The following is a 9,851-nucleotide window of genomic DNA, read 5'->3' as shown; positions in this document are numbered from 1 at the left end:
CTACTTTTGAAGTCCGACTTTAGCATCATTATTATCCTCATCTCGTAGAACTTTTACTTGGAAGGCAAATGGTCTCTGTTTCTCTTTCACATCACAACTAATAGTCACTGAGATGGCATCTTCCATGAAAACTACAGGAAACTACTGCAATCTACTAGCGACCAAAGCAATCACAAGGATGTTTTTAGTTCAGCACCCTCTTCGCGACTGATCCCACTCACTGACAGCAAACTTAGTTTTTTTGTCCTGGATGTGAATGCTGCCACTTGGTCTTTCAACCAGGGGCGTAGAAAGCCCTGGGTTTCTCAGAAAGAGGCTTACATGACTGTCATAGGGGGGAAAAACAAACTGGCAGGCTGCTGTTCTAATTGTGACCAAACAAATATTTCAAAAATTAACGTTTCAATCTACTAGTACATCTTTAAAGAAAAAAACCCATAAAACCCCCAATTATCGTTTTCCTTTGTTTAATTCAAAACAGCAAAACTCTGTGTGTTCTATATTAATTCCATGTAAAGTGAAACATTTTGTTGTCATTTCTAAATTATTGTTAACAATATGAATAAAGTGTATCTGCCTGTGCAGTTCAGTACACTCAAACACAATCACAGGGAAGACTGCTGACTTGACAGCTGTCTAGATGATTCCCTTCACAAGGAAGGTAAACCAGAGAAGGTCATTGCTGAAAAGGCTGGCTGTTCTCAGAGCTGCTGTATTGAAGCACATTAATGGAAAGTTGACTGAAAGGGAAAAGTGTGAAAGGAATAGGTGTGCAATTATCAGAGATGACTGCATCCTTGAAAGGATTGTCAAGAAAATTAAATTCAAGAACTTGGGAGTGCTTCACAGGAAGTGGACTGAGGCTGGTATCGGTGCAGCAAGATCCTCAGCACCCACAGACGTCTTCAGGAAAGAAGTTACAACTCCCCCATTCCAAAGTGTAAAATGCTTGTGAATCACAAACATGTCAGAAGCATCCTAACTGGGCTAAGGTAAAATGAACTGGACTGTTGCTCGGTGGTCCAAAGGCCACTGCTCAAGATGTAAGGAAATTCAAGATCCTAGAGTCTGAAAGGAATGGAGAGACACAGGATTGTGTGAAATTTTCACAGTATCTCATGATTTGGTAGCAATGTCATTTATTGGTGTTGGTAGTGGATGGCGTTGCAGGTGTCAATGCAGGTGTCTGCCAGGAGGTTTCATCACATTTCTTGCTGACAAGCTTTATGGAAATGTTCATTTTCTTTCCCACTAGCACTGGGAAACCATTATTAACAAATGGTTTGCTGATCATGTTGTGTACTGTTTCTGTTTGGCCAGGCAACTCTGACCCGAAGCTCACAGATAATCTATGGGTTACTGTCATGATGACAATGGGACAAACCTTCAAAATAAGTTTGCTTTTTGTGCAGAAACAAAAATGAAAAATCTGTGATATTACTTGGATGTACTCACCCCTGCACAAATTTGTTTGCTTTCCGGATTTGCTCAAATGAATTTATAAAACACACGAATGGAGTGTTGATTGGTTTCTAATTTAAGGCACCATCTTTTAGCTGATTTATTCTGTATTACTCTACTCATACTGCATAATGATGGAGAAGGAAGCAGACCATGATGAAGTCTATCTTCTCATTCAGAACATTTAGTCATTACTGCATGTTTATTTCCCTCTCAGTCAGATCCTTTCAGTGTTTTCACATGCCTGTCCTTCAGTCAGCTGTAATACATCATTCCCATGGCATGAAAAGGAGTTTAATTTGATGGCTAAGTAAATGTAGATTGTTTTGTTTGTGTCCGACTGCATATTGATGCACTCTTATACAAGCCATTGATCTGAGACATTCAAATTAGCAAAAAGGACAAGCACATCAAATACAGCATTCAGCAATGTTGGACCAGCAGTGTTTTTAATCTGTGTGCCAGGTGGAAAAAAAGGAAAGTAAACAAGGCCTTTGTCTATGCAATTAGACATCCTCAAAGGCATATATATATATATATATATATAGCAGCTGGATAGCGTAGTGCACTGAAAAAAATAATCAGTGGTATAAACGTAAAAAAATTATTGTAATCGGTTGCACGAAATTAAGTTATGTTTGGTTAACCTTAGTTTTTTATGTTATACCTGCACACATTTTTCTGGTAACACAAACATGACTTTTTTATGTTGTTGTTATGTTTTTCATTCCGGTCAAATATTTATAGAAACCACTTGTTTATCAGACATGAACTTTTTGTGTTAATTGTATTGGACTACTATGTGTTATATTGACAAGATTATTTTATGGTAAGCTTATTTTATTTTATAACAAATTTCTAATATATAATATATAATATAATATAGTATATAATTGAGTGTTCAATAAATAAAACTAAATTAAGGCTGATCTTACTGTATGTACTGTACACTTTCTCTTCAATCAAAGAAATAAGCAAAACATTTTTGAACAATGACCTGTATTTTTGAAAATACTACACAGTTGTAACAATGGACTTTCAATTCAGGCTTCCAAAATATACATGAGTCATATTTGTACAATGCATCTCTTGAAAAACATTCCATAACATTCCTCAAAGTTATCTGCTGTAACCTGAATTCAACATTGTGGGGCCTTATGACATCGCGCTTATGTAAAAAATAGTTTTTTAAATGTAAGAGCCATAAGGTAATATGGCAACAGGGGTGTAATTATTAAAATGACACAAAGAAGAGACTTAAAATAACATTATAACCCACAGGCACACAACCAAGAGACCTAAACTGATTAGTATTGGCTTGCTTCTATCACTAAACATCACAATCACTAATACTAGACGATGCAATCTGTTTGTAGTGGTGCACCTTGGGAAAAAAATTGCAAACTGGTGAAATTGGTGCAAGGCGCCATTTCCATTGAGAAAAATGGACATTCAAAGTTTGAATTTTTTTTTAAAAGAGTCATGGCTTGAAAAGTGAAAACTGCAGTAATAAAGGCCCCAAGTTGAAAAGTGCCAGAAAAATAAGTTTCACTATGTCCTGCAACTTTACCAGTGCTGGCTTAAAAGAAAGGATGGTACATATTTGAAGAGGTAAACATGTTGTTCCCACATCATAACTGGAAAACTGTTCAATCGTACAGTCTGGTCCTGAAAACCTGGGCCTTCTTTGAAAGGCTGTTCCTTTTGAGCTCCATAACCAGTTTCTATAATACCTCGAAGGTATACTTTTCCAGTGGGTAGGTGAGGTTCAAAGTGTACATTAGTCCAAACAGCATTGCAGCTGCTAGGGTATAGTTATCCAAATCCTGCCAGACTCTCTGGCCTTCAAGGACTATCCCGATGTCCTCAGGGCTGCCATTGGCATCTCTTGACTTTATGATGTAAATTCCCATGGTTGTTTCCTTATTAGATCGTTGGATAATGGCTTCATCTGTGGCCTAGAAAATGCAGAATTCCAAAATTTAATTAAACAGAACACTGGTCAAAGAACATTATACCAAATCTTATTTTAATCTGTGTCACTATTCCAAAAAATGTTAACATTAACACATTAGGTGAACAAAAATGGATTCATTACAGCATGTGATTTGAGTCCTCAGAATGCTTAAAAAGGTAATGAAGTGAAATCTCCATGCAAAGAAGCAGAATACGGTCAGAGCACAGAGAGGTGTTCAACTATCAACTCCACACATAGAAAAATGCAGGTAAAAGAAAAAGAAAAAAAACGCACCCATGGTAAATTGTGAAAATCCCAGGTGATTTTCGACATACTCCTGGCATAGAGTGACAAGCAGCATTTTGTTAAAATTATTATTTTCCCTAAAGTGTATACACAAATTAATTTTTTTCTTACCTGGGCCGTGGGCTCCAGAATGTTCTGAAGTCTTCTTCCTATTTGTCCTCCTCGCCTTTTGAAGACCTTTATTAGTTTGTCAGATAGCACATCTATCTGCGAGAGTAATCTGGACTGCAGTGGCATGGTGGTAATGCGCTTAAACTCTGCATTTATCTAAAAAGAGAAGTTGTCACATAAAAATGCTGTCAAAATCTCAAATCTCACAAGGTTACATCCACACAAAGTTATATTACTATTTATTAGCTATGGGTCCCATGTTGCTGAGCAGTTCCATAGTTGCCCTTACTTCCAAACCACCCAAAGCCTGTTTGCAACCACAGCAGTTGCCTCCTTCTGGCCATTTTGCAGTTCTGCCAAATGACCCAGAAACGACATCTATTATTGTCATATACACATCAAGGTCTTTCATTAATACTTAGTTAAATTAGTTAATTTGACCTTTCCAGAAAATTTACCTTACAGAATGTGAGATAAGATATGCAAATCTTCACTAGTAAATAAAATAATGTTATTAAAACCTTAACAGTAACACCTCTACATAACAGCGCTAGACAATTGTTCTGAAGCAACACCAATCTGCCCTTCAGCAGGGATAAGCACCATATATCGATACAGAAAAAATAAATTTAACATATTTATATTGTCATTATTTTTTATCTCTTTAAGCCCTCCTCTCAGTCTCTCTATAAATCAGTTAAAATAATTTGTTGGGTTTTTGTGTGTCTTTAACATGTTATCAGTAGATTACATTCACTGCCCCAGAACATGAAATAAAGCCCCACGTCATGCACTTCCTCTCCTAATGAGTACTGCATAGGTGTCATGCCCTAAATAAACCGACTTTAGTGAAGACACCCCCCCCCCCCAACACACACAGAGCCCACCCCATGGCAAACTAGCTTATTTAACTGTATAACTAAAACATTTTAGGTACAACCAGTTAACTAAATGGACACGAGTTTGTTAGTCTGTATTCACTGAGAAAAAACAAGCGGATGTGACTGGGCACACACTGAAAAAAAGCTAATGCACATAATATTGTCCCGCAGCTTAAGCTAGCATTATCGTTAGTTAACTTAAGGAATGACTTGTTTTTTACATTATGTTGCTCAACAGCAATTCATGAGAAAAACTTCCCCATCTAATGGATGTTCTCTTCGTTTCCTCTCAAACATGTAGTTTTCAGTTTACCTTGACAAAGTAAAGCTCAGCACCAAACGTAAACGAAGCGAAGACAAAAAATGGCGGACCGCCACAGTGAATTTTCCCTCGCAAAACACACCCTGGGGGTGGAGTTTCAACAGAAAACATAACTATTTTCTGTTATTTTGATATGACTGGTTTTAAAAGACTGAACATCCTTCTAAAACAAGTGAAAGGCGTGAGACTTAATTATGTTTAGACCAAAAATATAAATGATTCATGTTGGATATATTTACTGTATTTTTACTAATTTAACAACCTCATCATTGCATTAGTCGCTTTATGCTATAGCATTACGCTTACATTAGCTTGAAGCTCAAGGTCGTCATTTTATTTAATTTCTTTTTCTGGGCTTACAAACAGGACACACAACATTTAGATAACCGTTACACTGAATCTTGGGTCTGTGTTGAGTCTTCCAGCTGCTGACTACAGAAGCTAGATTGACCTTTCAGCATGTTTATAGCGGCTGTGGCTATGTGCTGGTAATGTTACCGTGTGTGAGCAGTCACATTGGCAGCAGACATGTTTCAACAAACTAGTCATATCCCAGCCCTACATTAGCTTGTTTAATGGTTAAGACACTGCAGGTACCACCACTTACTACAGACACCGATGCAAGTTTGTAATAGTCTGTTAATTTAGACTGAAAGAATATAGAAACAATATTAACTCACATTATATATGTTAATTACTAATTTGCTTATCGCATAATTTCGGTTACCATTAGCTAACTGGAGCCTAACATTGGCCTTTCATGGTTTTCGATAAACAGCCCACATACCTGTAAAATAACAACACCCAGTAAAAGTCCACATATATAAAGGGTCTACACTCGTTCTCACTGGTGTGTTAGCTTTAGAGATGGCACGATACCACTTTTTTATGTCCGATACCGATACCGATATCATAAATTTGGATATCTGCCGATACCGATATGAATCCGATATAGTGTTTTTTAATCAACAAAACTGTTTTTTAAATATCTTGCTGCATTTTGCAAGTCTGCAAGTTCATACTCAAGTTTAAAACAACAACTACACTAAAGCTATTCTGTTATACCTGTATACAAAAAAAATATTTCATAGTTCAGCAATACTGATCAATCTAATAAACTTAGACCTACACCATCCTCCCTATTCTGGTATTTTAAAGAGTACTTAGCGTAAATATTAAGCAACCTAACTAATAGGGTTCCAACTCCCAGCAACAACAAAAATAAATAAATAAAAAATAGGGAACCACCCCTCACGCGCCACCTCATGATGCTTAATCGACGTAATCAACCTTAATTTGATGCAGTGTGAAAAAAAATGCACAGAAATCAATTATTTTTCAAGAAATATTAAATAGATTCAACATCTTTCTTCAACAAAATTGCAGACTGCACAGATGGTACCTTCCCAAAGGAAAAAGTACTATAGCTTACTAGGGTATATTAGACTTAATAGTCACTATATACAGTAATGGACTTCTATTCATTTTGCATCAAATTAAAACTTTGGGTGTCAGATAATTATTTATTAAAAGCTCGACATTTTAAATGAGAATAAGAAAGAAAAGTATGTCTTAGGGCATGAACAGGGAAGAGGGGGCACAATCGGCCCCCCTGGCTAAACTTTGCTAGATCCGCCCCTGCACAGTTACCAGCCGTCAGCTACGTAGAAAAAGATCCTGGTGTAGAAAGTAATAATAAATAAATTCTAACAACAGCTGATCAAGCTTAAACGTGCTGCTGTTGTTCAGCCGATGGTTTCCTCTTTCTGGTGCAAAGTGGGCCAAAAGCAAACTAGAGACAGACTCGCGACAGAAAAGCCGATCAGCTGATCATTTAAGCAGTTTCATGATTGAAGTAGCAGCCGGAGAGCGAGAGGCAGTCGCTCGTTAAGCTTAACGTGGGAATGCTTTACAAACATTCAGAGATGGACTTACACACTTGCTTTACTTCTCTCGGGATAACTTTGTCGGAGATGAAATGCCAGGTTGCTAGCGAAGCTCCACATGCTATCCAGACCACCGACAGGTCCCGCATGCCACAGCCGCTCTATCACGTGATGCATACTGCTCCGACGTTCTGAGGTGAGTTACGGCTGTTGCAAGTTTTGTGAGGTGCTTTCGTGATATTTAATGGATCGGATTACATTTTTTATTTTTCTCCGATATCCGATCCAGTCATTTAGGTCAGTATCGGACCGATACCGATACGTAATATCGGATCGGTCCATCTCTAGTTAGCTTTAAAATCTTATTTACCTTCAAGTGTAAAACTCCAGATGGTAGTAGATTTTCCAAAGCGAGAGACAAAAATGGCAGACAGCGCAGCCGATTTTTCCTTTCCAGGGGGCGGAGCTTGAGGATAAAACACGACTAACTTGTTTCTTTTCAACATGATTTGTTCTAAAAGAATCAATATTCTTAAAGAATATGTGAAAATTAAAAGACAAAAATATGTTTAGATGTGAAATTTAAATTAGTCATGCTGGATATATGAAGTAATTCTATGCAAATTCAACAACCACCCTATTGCATTTTTTTCAGTGTGGTTAGACTACACGCCTTTGGAACAGAGGATCGCAAGTTCGATTCCTGCCTGGGGCGTCTGTATCCAGTAAGGGTCCTAAGGCTAGACCCCCTATGCTAAGCAAGCCTACCGCAGACATGAGCGAGACAGATAAATATGAAGGCATGCCGGCTCGGACGTCGCCCGGATCAACAAGGTCCGCGTCAGGTGTTGAGGAACCAGGGCACCCTGACGAAAAGTGGGCTACTGGAACAAGAAGGCATCGGTGGGCAAGAGACAAAAACAGGGCATTGTTGGAATGCTACTACGCAAGTAACCCTGGCGGAAGGGGCTACATGAATAGGATGAGGGACCTATGGATTCTTCAATACCCAACATCCACAATGACGGCGAAACAACTAGTAGCTCAGTGTTCCAACATTCGAAAGAAGGGACTGCTCTCACAGCTAGAGATTGACGAGGTACAACACAAATGCTACGGCAAGGAGGAGTCAGGACGCCAGGTCAGGGGGGAGATATCATCACCCGAGATTGGGTACATAGCCCCAAGTGCGATAGGAGAAGGATCGTTGAGTGCGAGAGGAACTGACCTGAAAAATAGGATCATGGCCAAGCTTGAAACCTGGATCCCCCGTAGCCGGTTACCAAGATTACGTGAAGTACCCTCAGAAGGTCTGCTAGATGATGTTAATGCAGCACTACGGGCAATACCTACAACCACGATTACCGACACTAACAAGCTCATCTACAATACGGCAACAGTGATCAGTGAGATGCTTGGCTACAAGTTGAACAGCGACAAGGGGCAGTACCCTCCATGGAGAAGGAGGCTAGAGGGCAAGATCAAAGTAGCACGGAGGGAGGTTAGCCAACTAACGGAGTTGCAGAAAGGTGCGACAAATAAGGTGCCTAAGAAATACAGCAAGCTGTCCATACCTGAGGCCTTGGAAACTGCCAAGCAAAGACTCACAGCCTTGGCCAGCCGCTTGAGGAGGTACACCAGAGAGATAGAAGGCAGGAGAATAAACCAGCTGTTCTCCACAGAACCAGCAAAGGTGTACTCTCAGTGGCAAGGGAACAATAATAAGAGAACAGCACCACCAAGGCTGGAGACGGAGCAATACTGGAAGAGCATATGGGAGAAGGATGCAACCCATAACGGCAATGCTCAATGGCTAGAGGATCTGAGGGCAGACCACAGCGACCTCCCTGAACAGGGTCCAGTAACCATCACAGTGGCAGATATCCAAGAAAGGGTCTCCAGTATGAAGAGTTGGACAGCACCAGGGCCCGACATGGTTCACGCCTACTGGCTGAAGAAGCTGACTGCACTCCACGAGCGTCTGGCAGCACAAATGAACCAGCTGCTAGTTAACGAGAGACACCCGGAATGGCTAACTGAAGGCCGGACGGTCCTGATCCCCAAGGACCCCAAGAAGGGACCGGTCCCCTCCAACTACCGACCAATAACCTGCCTCAGTACTACATGGAAGCTCCTGTCAGGCATCATATCGGCTAAGATGAACAGGCACATGGGTCAATACATGAGCGGGACACAGAAAGGAATTGGCAAGAATACCAGAGGCGCAAAACACCAGCTACTGGTAGACAGAACAATCAGCCGAGACTGCAAGACCAGACTGACCAACCTGTGCACTGCCTGGATTGATTACAAGAAGGCCTATGACTCAATGCCCCACAGCTGGATACTGGAATGCCTAGAATTGTACAAGATCAATGGGACCCTAAGAGCCTTCATCAGGAACTCAATGGGGATGTGGCGTACAACACTAGAGGCCAACTCCAAGCCCATAGCACAAGTCACCATCAAGTGCGGGATCTACCAAGGAGATGCTCTGTCCCCACTGCTGTTCTGCATAGGCCTGAACCCCCTCAGTGAGATCATTAACAAGACTGGCTACGGATACCGACTACGGAACGGAGCAGTTGTCAGCCACCTCCTGTACATGGATGACATCAAGCTGTATGCCAAGAGTGAACGAGACATCGATTCACTGATCCACACTACCAGGCTATACAGCAATGACATTGGAATGTCGTTCGGACTGGAGAAGTGTAGTCGGATGGTAACAAAGAGAGGGAAGGTAGTCAGAACTGAGGGGATTGAACTACCAGAAGGCAACATTGCAGACATAGAGGACAGTTACAAGTACTTGGGGATCCCACAGGCGAATGGGAACCATGAAGAGGCCGCTAGAAAAGCTGCAACCGCCAAGTACCTGCAGAGGGTCAGGCAAGTCCTGAGGAGTCAGCTGAATGGTAAGAACA

Source organism: Copadichromis virginalis, linkage group LG9 (assembly GCF_057382275.1).
Source record: "Copadichromis virginalis isolate Kocher_CV1m ecotype Utaka linkage group LG9, C_Virginalis_male_GT1.1, whole genome shotgun sequence".
Lineage (NCBI taxonomy): Eukaryota > Metazoa > Chordata > Actinopteri > Cichliformes > Cichlidae > Copadichromis > Copadichromis virginalis.
Note: the sequence above shows the minus strand (reverse complement) of the source record.